Genomic DNA, 25,104 nt, shown 5'->3' on the forward strand with positions numbered 1-25,104 from the left:
CTGAACAAATGCACATTTCAGTGTTTTCTCTTCTGAGGACATATGCAGAAGACAAAAATAATCTGGTGAACGGTGCCACACTTTAGCAGTTTATTTTTCAAAATTATCTTATGCTTATAGGGAAATGCAATGATGGTACAAAGAATTTCCATAGAACCTTAAAACAGCATCCCTAACATTAATGTATGTTAATATATCTTAAAGCTGTTTGAGCTAAACTCAGTCTCTGTTCATCCTTATGGTTTTGTCTCTATACTAAAGTCATCACTGGCTTTTGTTTGTAGCCATAACTGATTTTCTAATGACTATTTTTTCTCCTTACCTGTTCCACATAAATGGCTTAGAATTCTCGAGGTTAAGACATTCATTCTCATCTGTTTCCCTAATTTATGTTGCTTTGAATGCATGGGTATTCATTTGGTTCTCTGTAATATCTGCAATATTGTTGTCTTTTATTGTCTGATAAGGTTAAAGGGAGCCTGCACAGGCCTGGAATCTACAGTTCTCAGATTTGGCTTGTTGCATTGGGAATGCTTTTTTGAAGCTGAAATCTCAAGATAAGAGTGCTTCATAGTGTGTGCCAGGTCCTCTGGGCAGACAGATTTAAATATATGTGCGCACAAATGATATACATCTACATTTACTTTATTGCAATAATTGCCTGTGCATAGTCATTCTACTCATAGATGTGTGTAATAACACACTTGTAATGTGAAGCACATATACATATAACCTTTATGGTCGAGTCTACACAGGCGTTCCTCAGATACTGAGGGTTCCTGATTTTATATTGTTTAGTTTACAATGGTGCAAAAGCAATAATCCTGTGAAAGGAACTATATTAAACTCTTTAAATGTTGATCGTTTTCTAGGCAGGCAACATGTAACATACTGCTTCTCTAGATGCTGGGCAGCAGCAGCAGCAGCAAAAGCTCTCAGCGAGCCACACATTCACAAGGGAACTAGTCCGCATCCTGTAACACACTGAGCTTCTAAATTATGTTGTAGATTAGGCCTATAAAATTCATACTTGACAAATTAAAGTTGTGATTTACAGCAGCTTTACCAGGATCATCAATCATACATGTAAGTATATCAATATCTATCTGTATGTGTTGACATATATAAGCAACTGTGTGTATTATGTTTACATATGAATATACAGCTGCATGTACTAATTCATGCTTTGAATTATTAGACAACACAAAATAATTTATTATAAACTTTCACCATGGTTTTTCTTACTTATCCCCAAATGAGAAATTTGGATATAATTATATCTACTTATTTGTACAATGAACCAATTGTAGTATATATGAAAGTCTTCAAAGCTGAGAAAAATATCAAGTAAAGTACAGTGTTTATGTATAATGTATTTGTAATAGTATGTATAATTCATTGTATATTTATCTAGATGGTATTTAATAAAACATTGAATTCTAACATCAGTTCAGTCAGGTCCTTTCTATTCTGGCATAGCTGATGAGTTCCTGCATACATATGAGGAACAGATTCACGTGTCATATTCTCATTCGATCTGGCATCCCAAAATAAAATCATTAAGCTTTAAGAATATGTGCTCTTCTATTATATAATTTTATTTTTCTTAAAAATTGCAGCCAAGTATCCACCACCACCAAATTACTGTGTAGAACAGTTATTTTATTCTATAATTTTCTTTGGCAATCTGTTCAGCAGGAATCCCTTACCACCCCATTCCTACCAAGCAATAATTTGCCATTCTTCTACTCATATATTTTTATTTAATATAAACTAAGTTTTCTAATATATTGAGTTTATGTTTTGTGTCTTTCACAGAGAAAAGTGTAAAGTTCTATCCATTTTAATATTTCCTTGCATCCGTAGTTTATTACATTGTATTGTAGTGTATAATATAAATTGTGTGGAAAGACTAAAGTTTGGCTATTCACCTGTTGTATTAGTCTTCTTGATATTTCTGTAATGAATACAGGAGTCGAAGAAGGTTAAAAAAAAAAAAAGAGCCTGATTAGGCTCATGTGTCTGAAGGTCCAAGATTGGATACCACCATTGATTTCACCCATGGCTAAGGGTATTACCAGAGTAGAAGCATGTTGAAAGAGGTTAAGTGGAAAAAAAGAGAGAAGGGGGCTTTTGTCCTTTATGTTTTATAATAATTCACTTTCACAAGTAATAACTCAATTTCCAGTACCAACTTAAGAATCTATCTGAAGTGTAATGGTAACAATGACTTAATCATCTTCCACTAGGTCTATCTCATAAAGGTTCTACTATCCTTGATGGAGTCCTATTGGGAACCATGTGAGAAGAGGGTTTTGTTTTGTTTTGGTTTTTGTTTTTGTTTTTTGGTAATTTTATCTCCCGTGTGGTGAACTTTTTTTTTCTATTCTGTCTAATCATTTCTCCCCTTTTTTATTAAGATTTTTTTCATTCATTTTACACACCAATCAAAGATCTGCATCTTCCCTCCTCCAACCCCTCCTCAGTCTCCCCCTCCCAACCCACCCTCTATTCCCACCCACAAGAAGGCAAGGCCTCCCATGGGGAGGCACATCCAGTAGAGGCAAGTCCAAGCACTTCCCCCTGCTTCAAGGCTGCACGAGGTGTCCCTTCATAGGTAGTAGGCTCCACAAAGCCTGCTCATGCACCAGAGATGGACTCTGATCCTACCGCCAGTCCCCCTCCGCCAAGCAGACCTAGCTACACAACTGTCTCTCCATGCAAAGTACCTAGTCCAGTCCCATGTAGCCATTGATCCAACTTTCATGAGTTCCCTCTAGCTTGGTTTGGTTGTCCCTGCATGTTTCCCCATCATGATCCTGATGTACTTGCTCATAGAATCCCTCTTAGCACTCTGACTGGATTCCTGGAGCTCTGCCTAGTAATTGGCTGTGGATCTCTGCATCTGCTTTCATCAGTCATTGGAGAAAAGTTCTGTGATGACAGTTAGGGTATTCACCAGTTTGATCTCTGGGGCAAGCCAGTTCAGTTCAGGCACCCTCTCCACTATTGCTAGTAGTCTGGGCTGGGGTCATCGTTGGGGATTCCTGGCAACTTCTCTAGCACCGGGTTTCTCTCTAACCCCATAATATCTCTATCTATCATGGTATCTCTTTCATTGCTTTCCCTTTCCCTCCCTGTTCCAGCTTAACCATCCCATTCTCTTATGTTCTCATCCCCTATCCCCTACCATTACCCTCCCATCATCCCCAGACAGCTTATGTTTGAGATGATGTGGAGAAAGGGGAACACTCTTCCAGTGTTGGTGGGAATGCAAACTGATACAGCCACTTTGGAAATCAGTATGGTGGTTTCTCAGAAAACTGGAAATCAATTTACCTCAAGACCCAGCTATACCACTCTTGGGCATATACCCAAGGAATGCTCAGTCATACCACAAGGACACATGTGGTGGTATTGTGTTCCCTGAAATATTGTGCACCCTAATAAACTTATCTGTGGTCAGAGACAGAACAGCTACAATATTAAACATAAAGGATAGTGGTAGCACATACCTTTAATCCTAGCATTCCAGAGGCAGAAATCCATGTGTTCAAGGATACAGCCAAGCATGGTGACTCATGTCTTTAATCCCAGGGAGTGATGGTAGAAAGCAGAAAGGTATATAAGGTGTGAGGACCAGAAACTAGAAGCATTTGGCTGGTTAAGCTTTCAGGCTTCTAGCAGCAGTTCAGCTGAGAGCCATTGGGATGAGGACACAGAAGTTTCCAGACTGAGGAAACAAGACTAGCTGAGAAGTTAGCCAGGTGATGTTAGCTGTGGCTTGTTCTACTTCTCTGACTGTCCAGCATTCACCCCAATACTTGTGCTCAAGTTTGATTTTATTAATAAGACCTTCTAAGATTCCCTTTACAGACACATGTTCAACTGTACTCATAGCAGCATTATTCGTAATAGCTGAAACCTGGAAACAACCTAGATGCCCCTCAGCTGAAGAATGGATTAAGAAAATGTGGTACATGTACACAATGGAGTATTACTCAGCAGAGAAAAGCAATGACATCATGAAATTTGCAGGCAAATGGATGGAACTAGAAAATATCATCCTGAGTGATGTAACCCAGACTCAAAGGACAAACATGGTATGTACACACTCATAAGTGGATACTAGATATAAAGCAAAGGATAATCAGGCAACAACCCACAACTCCAAAGATGCTAACTAACAGGGAAGACCCAAGAGGGACTCATGGACTGCCCTGGGAAAGAGAAATAGATGAGAAGAGGTTTGTAACACATGATCCCTTAGAGATGATATTAAGACCACATAATGTTAAATTAATAATGAGAAACTTTCTGTTTCCTACAGATCCAATAATGAATAAAGCTGGTATAGACAATTGCATAGTGTGTGTATGTGATGTGTGTGTGTGAGTGTGTGTGTGTGTGTGTGTGTGTGTGTGTGTGTGTGTGTGTGTGTTTGGAGTAAATGCCCAATTATCTAGTAAGATATGATCTCTGGCAATAAATTTAGCTTTATGGTAGATTATAAATATGAAACTTTTGTATTTTTTTTACCTAGGCAGACTTTCATTAAAATAATTATCTTAAAATTGTATCAGCTTTATAAATATAAAAAATAGCCAGGCAGTGGTGGCACACGCCTTTAATGACAGCACTCAGGAGGCAGAGGCAGGTGGATCTCTCTGAGTTCAAGGCCAGCCTGGGCTACAGAGTGAGTTCTAGGAAAGACTCCAAAGCTACACAGAGAAACCCTGCCTCAAAAAAATAAAAAAAGTAAATAAATAAAGACAAATACATAAAAAATAAACACTTAAAGACTTCTCTAGACTTTAAGAAGTAGCTATGACTGTTTCATCCTATGCATTGGTCATCTCACTCCATTATGCATTTGTTTATGGGTTATAAGAAAGAACTCTGCTATATTCTCATCATTGGTACAGTTGAAAAAATGCATCTCTTGCTGGGCAGTGATAGCACATGCCTTTAATCCCAGCACTTGGGATGCAGAGCCAGGCTGATCTCTGTGAGTTCAAGGCCAGCCTGGGCTACAAGAGTGAGTTCCAGGAAAGGCACAAAGCTACACAGAGAAACCTTACCTCAAAAAACAAAACAAAAAAAAAGAAAGAAAGAAAAAAGAAAAAAAACAATGCATCTCTTTTCTATTTAAAAAAGTTTCTCTGTCTTTTTACAGCAACAAGTTGAATTTGATAGGATGGTGTTTTAGTTTCTTTCCTTGTACTGTTTGAACTTTTATATTTGTCTTGCTTGGTCTATGAGAATCTTTTTAATAAATAAATAATAAAATAAATTTGTGTCTGTCACCAATTTAAAACATTAACCTTGATATTTTTTCAAGTAAAATATTGGAATCACTGGGGAAATTGGTTAATCCTTCCCTTAAATATTTAATATTTTATATTAAATGTAGATGTGACTTTTTATAACATTTGGAATTTTAGTGAGATGTCTGAAGCAGAGCACCAAAGTTCAGTATTATTAAATGTGTGCCACTCTGCCACCTCAGTGTGAAAGAACACAGAAACACTAGACATTTTATTGAATCCATTACATGATCATTATGAAAAAAATTTCTAAAATCTAGAGATTTTATGCCAGACAATTATTTCTAAATTTATTACATATTATTATATGCTTAGATTTTCTAGTCACTATCTTTATTCAAAAATATCAGAGAGCAAAACATTTGTTATTTCAAGATTATGATTGTCTTTTCAGCAATTAAATATTGTTGAGTGGTTACAGGTCTCGCTCTACATCTAGAAGACAAAATTTAATCTAAAACTCTATAAATAAAGTCCATTAACCACTATTGGTTTCTATTGTATGAATAAGTACCATTTTCCATAAATTGTTTTGCTTTAAAAACTTTGCAAACTAAAGACATACATTTTTTGCTTTCAATGAGTTTTTTTCACTAGTAGACAGACAAACCCAAGAGGTTGGGTAATGAGACTCCATCTCCAAAAGGGAGAAAAAAGCTACTGGATAGATTTTAAAAAATTAAAATGAGTGATTTTCAAAAACTCTTGAGGAATTAGTTCATCCACAGCAGAACCTCCTGAGATCGAAATACGGCACTGGTGTTGGTGTCCTCCAAACTTGTCCCCTTCTGCATACGGCCCAAAAGTTCTAAGGAAAAATAAAAAATTGATAAGAAAGCAGAAACGTTGCTATTGAAACATGTTAGTTTAAATTAAGGAATTTCCTACCTAAATGATAAATCAGATACATGAAGAAGAAAATACATTTTACCAATATTTAGTAATCTTAGTCTAAATTAATTAATGCTAATGTAGATGATATCAAGCTACTACTAAAATCTGGCTCTGAGGATAAGCATGGTGAATTAAAATCAAGTTGCTCTTCCAAACCATCAGGTGCCTACTGTGTCCTTCTTGACATATTTATCAAGAGTTGGAATAATAACAAACATGGAATGAATCCAGAGCATGGAGGTAGATACCCTATCTCCAGATACCATATAAAGCAAGCACGGGGTGAGTGTGGTGAACAATGTGGAGTAGAAAAATGTCAATGCAGTTGGTCCAATTCTTTACTACTTTCAACTCAGTTATCAAACTCCATGGATAAGGCAGTTTTGGGCTTCAGTGTTTATATCAGGATACTATTCTCTACTCTTGTGGTTGATAATCTCCTATGAATTTAATTTCTTATTGCACAGAGGTGAAAAAAACAAGCACTTGGATAGCAGGAAAGCAAACTACTATAAAACATTTTGGTGGTATAAAATAACATGATGAAATTGTAAAGAAGAACCAAAGAGAATTAGTCTTTATAAAAAATAGATTTATGTTGAATGTATAGCCTTCAGTAGAAAGATTGTACAGCAGAATAATTCTGTGCAAAATGGTATTTTATTGAACAGGAATACAGAGCTTAAAAACTCTTTGAGAAATCATCAAGCAAAATAAAATATATGGAATAAGGATTAGAACTCATGATGTCAAAAGGACAGAAATAGATGTGCAACTGCCTGAAATAGGAGTCCTAGAAGGAGTAAAAATACATACAGTGAGTGAGGAGGGAATATAAACGCTGCAAGGATCGAACAGACCCAAATGCTAAAGCGATGAAAAAAAAAAAACTGATGTCAGAAACTCCCATAGCATAAAGACAGAATCCTTTAAAAAGCCACAGCCTGAAAGAAAGATTTTCAGAATAATAAGCAATTCAAATCAAATCAGTCTGGGAACCATAGGCAACGTTTTCAAGAATAGTGTGGCTCAGGTCATCTGGTTGGCAAAAAGAAACTCGGTTTTTGTTCTGAGAATTGCATTTTTAGGTCACAGATTCCAGTGGACATCAGGACATGTCCATGTAGGGCAGAGCTTGACAGTCTTCTTAAGGATCCAGGAAAGAACACTACAGGGGTTTCATGGATTCTAAAGAATTATGATTGGAAGATAAATTTAGGTCTATATCTCATGGGTCCTGCACAGAAGGGAACAGCCTACACCACTTTGCTAGAAAAGAATTTAGCAAGCACAAACTCAGAATGCTCATACTTTTATCTTCCTGTAGAGGGTCAGGCAGTTCATTGGACACTCAATACCACACAAGGTGGCTTCTGGGTGCCAAATGACAACCCTTCTATAGACTTTCTTTCACAATACAAATGGCAGGAAGCTGACAGATGAATGTTTTCAGAGAGCAAAAAGTGAAGAAATACATGAAACCATAGTTTACATTGCAACTAAGATGACTTGAAAACAACAGAAAATATTTTGATAGTTTCATATGCAAAAGACCTAGCTTAAGCACACTCTACAGAATGTACAAAATTAATTGAAAAGTATTCAAGGAAATATGTAAAATTTGGATGGGTAATAATTTTATTAAAATTACTGGCACCTGCAAACAACGACACTGAAAAATAGAAATTAAATCCACATAAGTATAAGCTAAAATCACAGTAAATATCAATATTGTAAGGTAGAGGGCCTAACATCTTAAAGAACTGTCTGGTCTGGTTCAAGAGAAAACTACAGATAATGACTAAAGTCTGTAGGGGAAACCATGCATAAGTTAGCATAACTGATGAATAATCACCGTACAGAAGTGTGTAATATGTTCAAGTCATCAAAGGAGATGTTTGCTTCTTATAAGGAAGAAAAGGAATGAGTGCAATGAGCATGAGAAAAAAATTTAATAGAGCTGTTATTAATACATATGCAAAGTGATTCAAGTCAGTCTCCCTGAAATTGGCCGAAGCACCCCCACGGCATTGGCTTTGTCAGAAAATGGACACTTCAGCTAAACTTCGTGGTTGTTCGGGGCTGCCACTGCATGTGTTCAAAGGTAACCTGACAGGAGCTCTATTTCCTTTTATGACCAACATTTGGACATACCAAAGTCTTTATTATTGCTAACTAAACTGGATCAACTGTGCTCGACTCTTAATTAAGGAAGTATGAAATTACACCATTCAAAAGAGTTCATACTACTGGAAAATATATTTGCAGATATCTTTGTTGAAATGTAACTTGTTAAAAATTCCTCACATATGCAAATTATACCAGTGCCTACTCCCCAAAGCTGTTTTTTTTCCTCTTATGACATTGAGTCATTGACATCTAGAAGCTCATCAGGTAAATCAGATTTAGCTCTACATGTTTCCTCATAGGTGTGACCCTTGCATAGAACTTCTGTGGTATAATTTAAATCTAAAATAAAGCTAAAGAAACTATTTATCCTTTCTCCCCAACAGAACTCAATGAGGGGACAGAAATAAAATAACAAGAATAGACACCCTTACCTAAGAAGGCCTTCTCAACAGTTTGTCATTATTAGAAGTTCAGAAACGATATGTACCTGTGTTGCCAGTTCACGTTTGGATGAAGGTCCTTCTGCCTAGCAATTCAAAGCAGATGTGGTATCTGCTCCTTGAACTCTGAGTTCAGATCCCTGAAGCATCTGTTTTCTTCTCTAAAAAATTGTTCTGTTCTTCTAACTTGGTGAATTTCTCCAGTTGGTTTCTGCTTGTTTCCCTCAAAGAACTATAAAAGACTGTGTGTGTGTGTGTGTGTGTGTGTGTGTGTGTGTGTGTGTGTGTGTGTGTGTTTATATTCTCTCTCCTACTTTCAACTCAAGGTGATATAATGTTTTTCTAAAAACTCATGATCTTGATAGCTATCAATCGTAACCTAATACATTAAACAAAAGCTATACCCCCAAAAACCCTTTCATTGGAGACTCCCTTTGAAAATGCTTTCCACTTGGGAGAAAGAATTTGAAGAGTATTCAAGACTCAAGGGGCTTTCTATTAAGATTCTTTGTAGGCATTTTTTGCTCATTAAAGAGTCTATGGTATCTTTAAGTTACTTAACAAATGGTTTTTATTTTTTTGTACGTAGTTTCAGTTTTAGCCATGATTTTTTTCTTATAGTAACCCAGAGTTGATCATTAACTATGACTATTTCTTGTTTTAAAAATCTTCTTCTAATGGAATGGAAGAGAGATAATTTCATGCAAAACTCAGCAAACCTGGGATCAGTTATAGCTAGTCGAAAGTTTTTCCTATCATTTCATACTTCACAGGTAGAAACCAATAGAATGTACATCCAAAATGTTGCTAGGTACATCCATATCATCATCAAATTCATTATATATCCATCTTCTGTACCCAACATTGTCCATTTTATATTATCTTTTGCCTCTTCCTATAAATTCTTTTTCCCCAACTCCTAACAGATTTTTCTACATTTTTCTTTATGTCCCACTTATATCCAGGTCTCTTAGACAAGCCTTCATTAATACCCTCTTTTATATACTCTATACTTTATAGTCTCCTCAATGCCGGTCTTGCCCCTATCCCTGACCAACCAACCCATTAAGAAATATTTTAGATTTTGTACATGATGCCATACTGTGTTTTTACTGCTGCTATTTTTGTGTGTAACAAATAACTCCAGAGGTTAATGACTTAATTAAACAACTCTTTCATTGAACTCACCAACTGTGAAAAAGCAATTCAGGATATATACACTGAGGATGGTTTTTTTTCCATTCCTTAGTAATTAAAAATCTAATGTGAAGGAGTCACAGGTAGACACTGGACAGCTAGCTGGGGGTTATGGAGACCCCATCTGTATGCATTGCAGGTTAGAGGGTCCTTGTCACCAGCTATCTCACTCACAGAGGATGACAACTAGGTGATAGGTAATCACCTATATTCAGGTGTTCTTCAGATCTTGAGTATCCTAACATTATGGTGACATTATATTTATTACAAGGTATTCAGGAGTTTGAAGTTGGATGTTCCAAGTAAAATGTTCCAATATTTGGGGTAGGTTTTAACACTGCTTTGATAGTAACAATTTAAAAGGAGAAAAGATGACATGCTTTGGATCATAGTATGAGAAGCATCAGAGCATGTTTGACTGGTTCTGTGACTAGGACCCTGAGCCAGTGTTTAAAGGTATGATGAAAGAATGAAGTGCAGTAAAGCAGCTTACCTTATGACAGGCAGGAAACTGAGGAAAATGCACAGGACATGATACATCTTTTTAGTATTTTCTCCCAGAAACCTACTTCCCTAAACTACACCTTGCCTCTTACCTTTCACCTCCCAAGGATGCTACATTATTGTAAATACACCAAGTGATTCATCATCAACCCACTGCGTCAGAATAGTCAATATTTAATCACTTCCCAAAGACATCTGGCAATCAAATTCCAAATATATGAACCTAAGGGAGACATTGATACCCAAACCGCAACCCTATAAGAACATCAGTAACCATAATCTAGATTTACGGTATGACAATCACTTACCTGTTGAGAAAGCAGAACTTGTACTGAGTAAGGATGGTTCATCTGTTTCAATGTGGCTTTTTCTGAGGTAGCATGACAGGGACCCTATTGTGCTGTGTCAAGGTGACTCACTCACATGACTAGTATACTAGTACTGGGTACAGTATGTGAATTCATCCAGAGACCTAGTGCTGGACAAGGTGGTGGTAGAGTGTGTGTGTGTGTGTGTGTGTGTGTGTGTGTGTGTGTGTGTGTGTGTGTGTGTGTTTGCACGTGTGTCCCCGTGTGTGTCTGTGTGCATATGTGTGTATTAATGGGGGTTCATTTTATTCAGGTGAACTTATCTATTTATTTGACCCTTATATAGCAAGATGCTTTCATTCCAAGAAATAGTACCTCAGCAGTATCAAATGGAAACTATTTTGTCTTCATAAAAAACTTGCCATCATTTCTCCCATATTCATTCATTGACCTAGAATAGAAAGGGGAATCCATCTTAAAGTGAGAGAATATTCAAAGAACAACAAAGGAAAATAATGGACATGTACCATTTAAAACTTAGACCTTGTAGACAGGGAGTTGGATACAAGGTAACCAGGGAAACAGGAGCTGTATCTCCGTAGCTGTGGTAACAGTCATAACAAGTCTCTTGTACATAAGCATCCTCAAATACACTCTTAGGTCGTCCCTGCTACATCAGAAATGAAGGCAAAAGGACACTTTCTCAAATGTCATTCATATGCACTGAGGGAGGGTCTATATATCTTCCAAAGATTCAGGTTTCCTTGTAATATCTATTGCGTTGTGGGTTTACCCTCTTGTTCACTTTCAAGTTTATCTTTGGAAGACAGGTCTTAAAAGAAAGACCTTGTCCACTATGATTTGCCTCACAGATGTTCACAAAACCTCTCACAGGACAACAAATCCCAATTCTCTTCCTGCCTTGTCTCTTTGGAGCAGCGTGCTCTAGGCTGTCTAGAATACAGCATTTCTTCTTTTCTGTTTTGCTCAAGAAAATATGGCTTAAAATTTCTATTGATTGAAATATTTCCTTTGAGAAAAAGGAGAACTATAGAGAGCTCCAGCCTGGTGCTGTATGCATACATCTAAATAATTGATAAAATGTTATTTTTACCATAATAATTATCTTAATTTTGGTGTGTTTATAATAATATGGGAGTCTAGATGTCTGAGTTTTTTTTGAGCAATTTGCATTTATTGCATCAAACAGATAGGTTTATGGAAAACATCTTTTTAAGCTAGAATCATTGTGGTTTATTTATTTTTCTTACTGTTGTTTCTTCTAGCTAAAGTACAAATTAAATTTTTGAATTTTTTTGGAGTTAATCAGTAACTTTTACATTTCCACAGAATGTCTTAAAACAATAAATGAAAATTATCTTAATTATTATAACCAGGTGGAAATAAACAAGCCAATTAACTGATCTCTCTGATTATAAAAGCTGTTCATAATGTATGATATTGAGGTATATTTAACTGCACTTCATGGCTTGATTTAATTTTATCTTAATGAAAATAAATTTTTTTATGTATTTATATATCCAGATTATGTTTTTCCCTTACTTACTCCTCTCATTTCCTCCTTACCTCCCCTCCATCCAGATCCACCCCTGTTCTGTCTCTCATTAGAAAACAAACAGGCATCTAAGACATAATAACAAAATAAAATAAATCAAAGACATTGGAATTGGACATAACAACAAAAAAAAAGTCCCACCAAAGAAAGCATGAGAAACAGATACAGACACAGAGATTTATTCTTTGTACACACAGGAATCACATAAACAACAAAAGCAGATGCCATAATATAGATACAAAAGAACTGAGAGAGAGACAGAGACAGGCAGAGACAGACCGAGACAGAGAGACGGAGACAGAGAAAGAGATAAAAGTAAAAATAAATAAAAAAAGATAAAATTTAAAAAGAAAGAAAGAAAAATTCCCTGACAGGTTATCATGAAACAAAACACCTCCAAAGATGTCTCCGAATTCCTTTCTTGTTGACCATCCACTCCTGTGCGTGAAACAAAGTCATTCTTAAAGAGTTTCACTCTTTCGTTATGTAACTTAGTAACTCATTTATAATGAAAACAAAGTAAAGAGTTTCCAGAATCTGGCCAAAGATAGCACCACTGGATTATTTTCTTTACACAAGAATACATTTTATACACACAATTTGTAAGAGAAAATCATGGTTAGATCACATTTTGTCTGTTCTATTCTTAAATAAAATAGTATTTATATTACTAATACATATACTTCTCCCTATTTGGCACATAAACATTAGTGAAGCATACTTTTGCATATTTGGTTTTAGAGAATATGAGTATTAGAGAACATTAGAGTCCATAGACTTTGATGCCAGCCTTAATGTGACATTAAATATGAATTAAGCTCTGCTCTATTGATGCCATCACATCGATTTTGAAAAGGTATTTATTTTGTTTTCTAAATCTAAGGTTTTTAGATGTCTAGTTATAAAATTCCCAACAAATAAGTTGATATAGAAGAATAATACATGTTTCTTGATGTAGAAAAATGCACCTTATTTGCAGTTGCTATTATAAAATTACAGAGCTATTCACTCAAAGAAAATTTAAGCTTTCTTAAAAAATTTCTTTTCATAACTTGGTTTGAAATATTTCCTGAGTATTCAAATACCAGCAATAATAAATGCCACATACAGTAAGCTGAATATACGTTAAATAAAATCAGGCTAAAGGAACCCCATTGATATGACTGTGCAGAGTCAACCTGGCCATATTACCAGGACACCTTCCTCTCTGTAATTCTAGGATCGAGGTGGTTACAACGGAGTATTTTCTTATGAAGGCAATGAAAGCAGAAACTGCTCATTCTGAAGCTTCACTTAGTGATCTGAGCTAAACCAGAGCTTAACAGTGGCCAAAGACGTACATGGATGTGTGTGTGCGTGTGTGTGTGTGTTTGTGTGTGTGTGTGTGTGTGTGTGTGTGTTTGTGTGTGTGTGTGTGTGTGTGTGTGTGTGTGTAGGTAAACGTACATATACATGATTGTCTTCATTTACCTCTGACATATATACCTATGACTCATTCCCAAAGATCCAGGTTCCCATTGGTTCCTCTGATACACATTGTTTTATGTTTTCTGTACCTTTGAGTCTAACACTGTATTGCCTGTCAGTCATGTTGACAACAATTTTGCTTGCAATCTGTACAGTTTTTCACCAACCTTCATGTCTTTGTAATCCCATCCTTATCTTGAATTTTCTCTTTTGTATTACACATACTGATGCTCTTACTTGGCCAAATCATAACTGATATATATGTCATACTAGGCAAATCAAGTTTAAATTCATAAATACTATGTATATTTGGGGTTCAGCTATTGGGTTCTGATAGTCTATGCATGTGGCATTGATTTCTGTTCTCTCTCAGTGTGTCTTTTTAAGCTTTAAGCACATACAGAAGAAATTGAAGAGCAGTAAGTGGCTAAGGACATAAATATGTGGAAGAAAGAATAAAATATTAACAACATCCCTCAATCATCTTGAGATACATATTACAAAATAATAATGTACTATTGTCATGTTTTATTTGGCATAGGGACCTTCAAGAGTTTATCTAAATTAGTTCTCATAGAAATTGATATAAAAAACATATTAAATGACTATATGATTAAAAATGCTAATAATTCCATTCATTTATCACCTTCCTCTGCAGAAGAATTAAGATTTATGTTCGCAGCTAAGTAAATGGTGTCCTGAACTCTTTGTGTAGGCTCACCATAAAGTAATGCTGCTGACAGTCATTCATATAAGAATGTCTCTTCACTGCAGTCTTAAAGTGCATCAATAATACAGTGTGTCAGAGGAGGTCATTTGAACTGGGCACAGAATAACACAAGATGTTTTCTAGTTAACAAGTGATGTGTACATACATGTAGCAACATAAATAATGTAAGAACAAAGAGTCCACCGTTTGAAAATATTGGAGCAGCCCAATAATATTAAGCATACTCATAATTATGCAGGCCTAGGGGAATCTGGCAGTGTACTCAGTTGCTTGAGGGGGTGAAGCAGGATCCACTTAGCATTTGTTTAAACTACAAAATATGTTTAAGGCCAGAAGATCTATTTTAAGGGCTAAAGACATAGATCAGCATTAGAGAATTTGCTTAGCATGTGTGAGGTCTTAAGGCCTAACCCAGAATTGAAAAAAAAAAAGGTGGTATTTTTGTTCTTTGTAGATATATAATTCTGAATTCATGTGGAGTATATGTGCAATATAATGGAAGTGTGATTTTAAGAATGCATCAATGGTTTGGAAATTTAGGCTCTTGTCTGTAAGGTAGGAGAATTCCTTTTTTATAATAAGCTTGGGGTTCCTATAGGACAATGATATTGAGAAATCTAATAAACTGACATGATTTCTGGATTAATTGAGAACTGGGAAGTGCTGATTAAAATTCACTCGTCACTATCAATTTGTAATAACAAATTAGAACAAGCAATACAGGAACAGTGTGGCTCAGTGATAGCGCAATTGCCTACCTAATTTTCAGATCTCTGCAACTGTCCCTAGCACTGAGAAGAGAAATGGGAGGAAAAAGAAGGGAAGAGGAGGGGAGAGGAGGGAAGGATGGGATGAAACAAGGGAGGAGAGAAGAGAGAAAGGGAAAGAAGAAATATGGGTTACCAGGATAGATGAATTTGAAAAGTTTTTTTTATTTACTTCTCTACTTGAAATACATTACCAGCCAATACTTAATTAAATATCCAAAAAGCCAAAGGACAAAACTTTATCCAAGTAAGTCAGTTCTTTAGCAGTGACATCATAAAATTTGGAGTGAGATAGTGCCTTTAGACCCCGAGGTTGCAGATGATTTTTAGTTCTAGAAGACTACATTTTAATGCCATGTAGATTTAGACTGAGATCCTCTGTTCTCCAGGCTGGTAAAAGAAAAGAATAGTCAAAGTCCTTGGGGATGTGATCTAATCACATGAAATGTGGATCTGAGAAACCATTTCTCATAGAACAATATTAGCTCAATACACATAAGTTATTATTTCCCTGGAAGTGGACTTTTGTGAGAGAACTGGGATTACATTTAATTTTAACCAAGTATCATATTCTCCTTGAAACATGCTTCAAATAGTCTTTGAATTGTATAACATCTTAGAGAAGCACTGATAGAAAAATTACTCAATTCAATTTTTGGATCATTTTTTTTGTTCTAAGAAATGATTTTTAAAAGCACTCATAAAATTCAGGAAAATTAACTTATTTTTTCACTAAATTTAATTCATATGTAAAGATGGACATAACCCAGCTAAGTCCACTGATTGATGTATGCTGAAATAGAATTCATGCCTGCTACCATTAACTGGACCATGGACTTGTGACTGGCTAGACCTTAGGACCTAGACAAAAATCTAATATTATATTATTATCTTTATGCTCATAGATCGTGCATGTCGTAATGATGAGGTCAGCATGAGAGAATGGGAGACTGTGGAGTAATGATTTGATATGAAACAACTATATCACTTCCCCTGCTCTACAGGCTGAGAGATTGACACTTTATGAAAAAAAAAAAAAAAACTAAGTGTAAGGATAATAGAGGTCTTCATCCAAACAACATTTACCAGGCATGACATGGTGAGTAAGTACATGCATGAACTCACAGAAGCTCTGACAGCATGCACAAGACCTTCACAAGATTAAGCCATTCAAAATGCCAATATGAATAGGGAAGAGGCTCATGGAACATCACTAGTAACTGAGGAGTTATTGGCGACTGATACCTGTTGGGAGATGACAGGTTATTTTTCTTCAGAGAAAGAGCCTCTGAGAGACTGCTGATACTCAGTGGTTCTCAATCTTCCTAATGCTGCAACCCTTTAATACAGTTCTTCATGCTGTGGTGATCCCCCAACCATAAAATTATTTTCATTGAGATGTCATTACTGTAATTTTGCTACTGTTATAAATCATAATGTAAATATCTGATATTCAAGACATCTGATAGGTGACCCCTATAAAAGAGTTGAGAATCTCTGCAACTGGAGTCTAGTTAATGATCACACATCCATGCACATGAAAGAAACACTAATGAACCCAGTAGGTTTATTTTTTTCCTCTTTTTCTCCCTCTTCTCCTCCCATTTCCTCCCCCCTTCCCTCTGCTTGCCCCCCCCCAATCCAGTCCTCCTCTGTTTCTGTCCAGAAAGGGGCAGGCCTCCAATGGGTATCAACATGTCTCATTGAGAAAATACTAAGCACCTCCCCTTGTATTTAGACTGGGCAAAGCAATCCAGTATAAGGAATAGGTTCCCAAGAGCCAGCCAAAGCATTAGGGACAGCGCTTGCTCCGCATGTTAGGAGTCCCACAAGTAGACTAAGCTATATAACTGTATGTCTGTGACTCCTCTGGCTCCTACAATCTTTCCTCCCTTTTTTCAGCAGGTTTGGCTGAGATGGTCCGAATGTTTGGCTGTGGGTTTCTGCAGCTGTTTTCATCAGTTACTGGATGAAGGCTTTAGCATGACAATTGAGGTAGTCATCAATCTAATCACAGGAGATGCCCAGTTTGGGCTATGTAATCAATATTGCTAGGATTCTCAGCTGGGGTCATTTTTGTAGGTTTGTTGGAATTTCCCCTGCATCAGGTTTCTACATAACCCTGAAAAGCCTCCTCTTTCTGGTCATCTCTTTCAGTACTCGCTCCCCCCATCATCCACCACCACCCAATTTGATTCCTCAATTCTCATCCTCATCTTCCCCCAGTCTACCCTGATCTCTTCTACTTCCTCTTCCCAGGGAGAGCTATACAACCTCCCTTGGGCCCTTTATGGGTCTGTGGATTATAGCATGGTTATCCTTTACTTTACAGTGAATATCCACTTAGGAGTGAGTATAGAGCACAATTGTCTTTCTCAGTCTGGATTACCTCACTCAGGATGTTTTTTCCTAGTTCCATCCATTTGCCTTCAAATTTCCTGATGTCACTGTTTTGAACAGAGTAATACTCCATTGTGTAAATGTACCACATTTTCTTTATATGTTCTTCAATTGAGAGATATCTATATTGTTTCCAGGTTCTGGCTATTACAAATAAAGCTGCTATGAACATAGTTGAGCAAGTGTCCTTGTGGTATGAATGAGCATCTTTTGGACATATGCCCAAAAGTGGTATCAAGATCAGGGACACAAGAAATGCAATTGAATATAATAAAAACAATATACAACAAGCTGACAGCCAACAACAAATTAAATGGAGAGAAACTCAAAGCAGTTCCACTAAAATTAGGAACAAAACAAGGCTGTGTATTCTCTCCAAATCTATTTGATATAGTACTCGAAGTTCTGTCTAGAGCAATAAGAAAACAAAAGGAGATCAAGGATATACAAATTCAAAATAAGAAGTCAAAATATTACTATTTGCAGATGACATGATAGTCTATATAAGCAACTCCAAAAATTGTACCAGAGAATTCTTACAGCTAATGAACACATTTACTAAAATGGTTGGACACAAGATTAACTAAGAAAAAAACTGTAGTCCTCTTATATACAAAAGATAAAAGGGCTGAGAAAGAAATCAGGGAAATAATTCCCTTCACAATAGCCACAAAAATTTAATATCTTGGAGTGAATCTAACCAAACAAGTGAAAAACCTGTGTGACAAGAACTTCAAGTCTTTGGAAATTGAAGAAGATATCACAAGTTCTCCTATGCTCATGGATTGGTAGGATTAACATTGTAAAAATGGTCATCTAATGAAAAGTAATCTACAGATTCAAGGCAGTCACCACCAAAATCCAGTTACACTGAACCTAATAGAGGAAAAAGTGAGGAATAACCTTGAATTCATTGGCACAGGAGATAACTTTCTGAATAGAACACCAATAGCACAGACACTAAGATGAACAAAATTAATAAATGGGACCTCCTGAAACTGAAAATCTTCTATAAGGTAAAGGACACCATCAGTAGGACAAAAAGGCAGCCTACCGAATGGGAAAAGATATTCATCAACTCCACATCCAACAGAGGGCTGATCTCCCAAATATATATAATAAGAAACTAGACATCAAAAAACAAATAATCCAAATAAAAAATGGGGTACTGAGCTAAACAGAAAATTCTCAACTGAAGAATCTGGCCCGTGATTGAGCAAGTATTGTGCACTTTGTTACAACTGTTTTGAGTTCACATGTGGAACTGCCCAGCCGTATCAGAAATCACCTTTCCCCTGTAGTCACCCACACTTCTGGCACTTAGAATATTTCTGTACTTTCCCCCACAATGATCCTTGATCCTTGGGAGGAGATATTATAATACAAATGTACCATTTAGGACTGCAGTGTCCCACAGCAAGTGTTTCTACACTTTTACCAGTTCTGGGTATCTGTGTGATTTTGCCCCTACTGAAAAAAGAAGCCTCTCTATGATGCTTGAGAGATGTACTAATTTAAGAGTATAATAATAAATTATTAGGGGCTAGTTTAATATCTTGCCTCTTTAGCAATGCAACAGAATTACAACACCCTCCTAGGGTTTATGACTTACCTAGCAACAGGCTCTTGGCCCTGATAATAATATCAGGTATGGATTTCAGCTTGTGATGAAGGCCTTAAATACAACCATAAGGTGGTTGGTTGCTACCATGACATTTGTGCCACGACTGCCCCATGGAGCATGTGTCACAGGCTGATTACTATTATGACTTTTCAGAATTCATAGCTAGGTAAGGTTGATGGCTACTTTTCCCTATAGTAGTCTGCACGGAACCATCCAGTACTCAGAAAATTACCCAATAGGGATGAGGTTTCCAGTTGGCTAACAGAATGAATTTTCTGAGCTTTATGACTCAAATATACTTTATGAAGAGTGATATATACTAACATCAAAGACATTTCAAAAAATATTTGGAAACCTAATATTACATAAGCGTCCTAAAATATTTACCTATACATATTTTAAAGGTATCTAAATAGAGGTATTCTAGAATGGGCCAACAATACCCCTATCAGACACCACAAGCAAATAAGTAAAAAAGAAAAAAATACAGAGGCAGAAATGGACTACTGCTTTTTGAGTGTTTGGGAAGTGAAGTGCCATAGATTACAAAACATTACAGGCCATTACCAGTGTTCTTGGTTACAATCTAGAACTAAATCATATGACTGATCCTGAAGAAACCGCCAAGCTGAGTTATCACTATAATCTTCATGTTAATGACAGTTTCTAAAAGCAAAGTAAACTTGTACTCTAATAATTGGGAGAAGGGTACGTATAAATCATCTATTTTACCTTATACTCGGCTCAACTATGCACATGTATTTATGAGATAGATTTCTTCCCTTTAACTTCAAGCATAAAAAGAAAAATGAATACTTACAGGCTATGGGATATATACAACCATTGTTTAAAATCAAGCAATAATTTTAGAGATAAATGAACCAGATTCCATCATATGTAAATATTCTTTTTTAATTTGCAGCATTTTGTGGGTGTATTTTTAACATGTTGAGTGTATTTACATATTCAGAAACATAATGTATTGAACAACATTGTAACTTGTTTGTTAAATTCAAGAACTTGTATTGATTCAATAAACTCTAAAAATGTATAGCTCTCTCTACCACGTTGCATCTCCCTCCAAGTGATCCCTGGAGTCTATGACTTGTTTTCCTTCCCAGGGTTGTGCATTGACTATGGATAATAGGTATTTATTCTTTATTCTTAGATTCTCATCACATGTTCTTTTATAATTAGTGTTACTTACAAATGCCTTAAGGTTACAATCCTTGATATATAAATTTGCTAAGTAAACTTTCCATTAACTATGTAAGCTGTAATTGAAGACTTAAGAAGATCTTCTATAGGAAAAAAATCAATTATTAGTTACAGAACTTTTAGCATCTACAATTGAATTTACTTTCTTTGTCCTAATATTTCTGTGAATATATTTGTTATTCAGACTCAGGATGCAGCTCACTGGATCACAGCATGCCAGCTTGGCATGCAGGAAGTCCTGAATTCGGTACCTTGTACTAAAGGAAAATAAATAGTTTCCTATGCTCCAGATGCCAGCATTTCTCCTGAAACAGCATGGAGATTTATGAATAAGTAGCCCTGAGATAAATGCAAAAGAAAAACTAAATTAGCCTCCATCTGTATGTTCTGTGTCAAAATAACATTAACAACTACTAGAATACATACAACAGCTTCATTTAAAAATACATGAAGTTACATCCAATCAAATTTAACAGCATTTTGTATTTGCATTTGTACTGTCACTGTAAATGTAATATGTTCTGTAAGGGATAAAAGAAGTTAAAATGGACACAAATATGCATATGTTTAAAGCTGAGCAAAAACATCATACATATGTTGAAATGCATCTGTAATTACCCACAAAGTAAATGATGTAGATTCTAATTCAATCTAATTAAAGTTTGTAATTTTCAGTGGAAAATTGTGTGGGCAGCTTTCATTACAAGCAGGCATGGTTAGGGTAATGACTAAGTCATTTTTTAAATGATATACATGTACAAATTAGAGCAAGAAGGAAAACTTTTTATCATTAGAATAGCTAGAAGGTCTCCTGTGATACTGGCTTGACAGGACAATCAATTTGAGGCTATACAAGTCTCATAGGGTAACCTCCAGTGAAGCAGAGGATCAACTATTTTCTAAATTGGAAAGAACTATGGTACACAGTTTAAATGGGTTCTGTTCATGATTTGTTAACATGTTCCATTTTATTTACCTTAAAGCAGTTATTGAAATGATTACCAGGGTTCTTATCTTGGGAAATTCCTGACAATATTATAATTTCATGAAGTTGATGGCATGTGGTATTTGGCCAGAAACTCAAGCAGCAAATTCAAAATAATTATCTTGAAAGTGATGATTGAAAATAAAGGAAAAGTACAGGAATATTTTCACAAGTGTCCTGACAGATGAATATTTCACCCATAAGAAAAGAGCTCTCTCTGCTTCATAATTAAAATTTCAACTTTATTTTCCTTTACATATATTCTTTATGCATGCTTTTCCTAAATAACTGACTTAAATATAGCTCACTTTGATCCAGAGCAAGGGGAAAGTTGTTAAAGCTGTTTATGATTATTGGACTGGAAAGTATAATTACTTCAGAATCTAATTTGCATTCATCAACTGTATCATTAGGATCAAACTCCAACATTTTGAAAATACAGTTTTTAATGAAATAAATTGTTTTTAAATTTAAAAAGCCACTTTCTTCAAGTAAGAAGCTCATATAAATTACAAAATCATTTTGCTATTCCATTTTCACTTTATGTACAGTATTTAACCATCTAGTGAAATATCTACTAAAATTAGGAGTCTGTTTTAAAAATCCTTTTGGACATAAGGTTATTTGAGATTCTTGAATACTGTTGTGGGGAAGGAGCCCCCAGGAAATTAAAGTAATATGCATGAGTTCCATTGAAATGGTGTTTTGATATAGATAGAGATGAAATCTAGTCTCATACTTTTCTACATCCAGAGGAAAGTATTTAATTTTCCAGATTATAGCTCTGACAATATTTAGACAGGCACACCACTCCAGCATCATTCTTTATAGCTAACAACTGTCAGATTTCCAACTCCTCGTTTGACATAAGTAATAGTCAGCTCACACTGCAGTGACCATGTTGACAGTAGAGTCTAGTTGGCCTATCTCCTTTGCTTTTTTTAAAAGTCTTTGATTTAAAACATTATGTGCCAGAAGGAACCACTACACAATCTCAGCACAACTAAGAAAAATATATTAAAAATGCCCAGAAAAATACTCATGGACTCAAAAATGAATCGTGATAGAGAATAAGATTGGAACCTAAAAAATAAAACAAATGGATACTCAAAATAATGATATTTTTAAATTGGAAATGTTTAGCTTATGGATCATTGTTCAGTGAAAATAGATTTAAAAAAGAAACTAAGATTATTAGTTGGGATTGAAACACAACAAAAAAATACACAAGATATAATTTCTTTAAAAAGTTAAGAGAAGGATCTCATTTGAGAACTATTATGAACAAACTAGATACCATAATTCGTGTGCAACTTTTACTTGGGCTCTATGTGATATGACATATCAAGGATTGTGATATGACAAATATGAAGTAAAGCATTTGAAAATTCAAAAGTTACATAATAAATACTAAATCAGGTCATAAGTAGGAATACTAATGAAACTGTAAATGAGGATCACTTATATTTAAGTTTGTTGATCAACGTTAGTGCACATCTTTAATGCTACAGTATTTAAAACCACTACAGTATATATTTTTTCTTATAAATGATGTAATAATTATCCAGCACCCAGGGCCTTAAACAACACAAGTGTATTTTCACACTGTAGTGGCATCCTGAAATCCAACATCAGGTGTGGGAAGGCTTGCTTTCTTCTGAAAATGCTCACCTTGGCCAATATTAGCTGTCTCATTGTTTCATGTCATGAGCTACCAGTGGAAAAGGATTGATAAAACAAAGCTAACACTGTACATGTAAAGAGTATATCTGTCCCTTTCACAGGAAATTATCAGGGATAACATATTGAAAGAGAGACTGGCTTTCTAAAGGGGTATAACAACCGAGACTGTTATGTACCTAACAAATGTGCACCAAAAAGTGTAAGATAAAAACTGATTAAAGGGATAAGAAAAAGTAGATAAACTGTCATAATTGATATTTCAACACACATTTTAGAGACTGATAGCTCAAGGAGACAATTATCATCAGAGACATATCTGACCTGAAAGGCTCTATTGATCCCTGTAATAATGAAAACTTAAAGAACAATTCACCCAATCGTAACAGAATCTATACTATTTTTTAAATTAGCAAAACAGGCCACATTCTTGGCCATGAAGCATATTTTAACAAGTTTTTAAAAAGAGAATTTGCTAAGGTATAGTATATATGTCTCTCCACTATTCACATTTTAAATTAATTACACACACACACACATACACACAAACACACACACACACACACACACACACACACACACACACACACACACACACACACCATGACAGTGTTAGAAGATGTGAACTTTGGGAGCTGAGTAGGCTACAAGAGCAAAGGCCATAGAAACCAGATTTGTGCCATTTTCAAGAGAGCCAGAGAATGATTCCTTCCCTTTCCAAAACATGAATGAGCAGAAGGAAAGTTTATAAACATGACATGTAGAGACAGAGAGAGAATCTACAAGAGAACATGCAGAAACAGACATGACATATCAAGAAGTGCTGAGGGAACAACTCCATGTGGAGATTGAGAGAGAGAATTAAAAGAGTATCTCCATATGCAGATTCAGAGAGAACCTTCATCAGCAACCCAGCCAACAATCACACCACCTTGGAATTCTAGCCTTCAGAAGAGTAAGAAATAAATATTTCTTTATAATAAAAGTTTGTGGCATGCTGTTACACTAGAACCAACCTGAATTAATGACACATTGATTGAATTTGGACAATTCTAGGGAATTTTTGGAGTACTAGAAACACTGATTTTCTTTGAGCATCAGTTACATCCTGGGTCAATACCATAGACTTCAAATACTGTAAGCCTACCTATTTATGTTTCTTATTTAATTCTGCTTAATAAATTTATTATGAAGCCAAGTAGCTTAAAACAGCACAGTTTCTTTGGATCACAGACCTTGACCCCACTTTTCTCTTTCCCTTTTCTCTAATCCCCCTTTAGCTATAGTCAAGGTGGTGAAAGCATGTCATTTTCAAACCCTCTTTCTCTCACTTTGGATGCTCTCCACATATATTTTACATGTGTTAAAGGATTTCAGTTCCTCAATAGCCCTTAGCTAGAGCATTCATTATTTCTTTTGCCAAATATTCTAACTCTACAGGGGCAATTGTAAATTCTGGTAAAATCAACACCACAGTCTCAAACAGTCTAATCTTAAAAATAATATCCCTTTTCATTGGCCCTATTCCATTTATTTAAAAAATAAGAGTCAATCCCTAGTTCATAAGCTGGCTTTCAGGAGCCCATTACGTATGGTGGGATGTCTTGCTCAGACTTGATGCAGGGGGCAGGGCTTGGTCCTGCCTCAAGTGAATGTACTAGACTTTGCTGACTCCCCATGGGAGGCCTTACCTTTTTGGAGGAGCAGATTGGGGGGTGGCAGGGCAGGGAGGCGGGGGAGGAGTGGAAGAAGGGATGAGAGGGGTATCTGTGGTTAGTATGTAAAATGAATAAAAACTTTCTTAAATAAAAATAAATTTAAAGTCAATGTATTTAGACTGCCGTCATGAAGAGTAGA

The 25,104-nt window shown here is 35.8% G+C and overlaps 1 long non-coding RNA gene across 3 annotated transcripts in view; it reads right to left on the reverse strand.

Moving 5' to 3' along the window:
• Nucleotides 1-4,846: 4,846 nt before the first annotated feature.
• LOC143268974 (uncharacterized) overlaps nucleotides 4,847-25,104 on the reverse strand; it is a 53,356-nt gene continuing 33,098 nt past the window's right edge. Inside the window, exons 1-3 of one of the 3 annotated variants that reach the window (XR_013045229.1) lie at nucleotides 12,388-12,749; nucleotides 10,801-11,251; nucleotides 4,847-6,135 (exon numbers count right to left, since the gene is read on the reverse strand). This is a non-coding gene — a long non-coding RNA (uncharacterized LOC143268974). Of the gene's footprint in view, nucleotides 6,136-10,800; nucleotides 11,252-12,387; nucleotides 12,750-25,104 lie in introns of those variants that run through there. The other 2 variants (XR_013045228.1, XR_013045227.1) reach the window with 2 other exon arrangements.

The sequence above is a fragment of the Peromyscus maniculatus genome, chromosome 16 (assembly GCF_049852395.1).
Source record: "Peromyscus maniculatus bairdii isolate BWxNUB_F1_BW_parent chromosome 16, HU_Pman_BW_mat_3.1, whole genome shotgun sequence".
Classification (NCBI taxonomy): domain Eukaryota; kingdom Metazoa; phylum Chordata; class Mammalia; order Rodentia; family Cricetidae; genus Peromyscus; species Peromyscus maniculatus.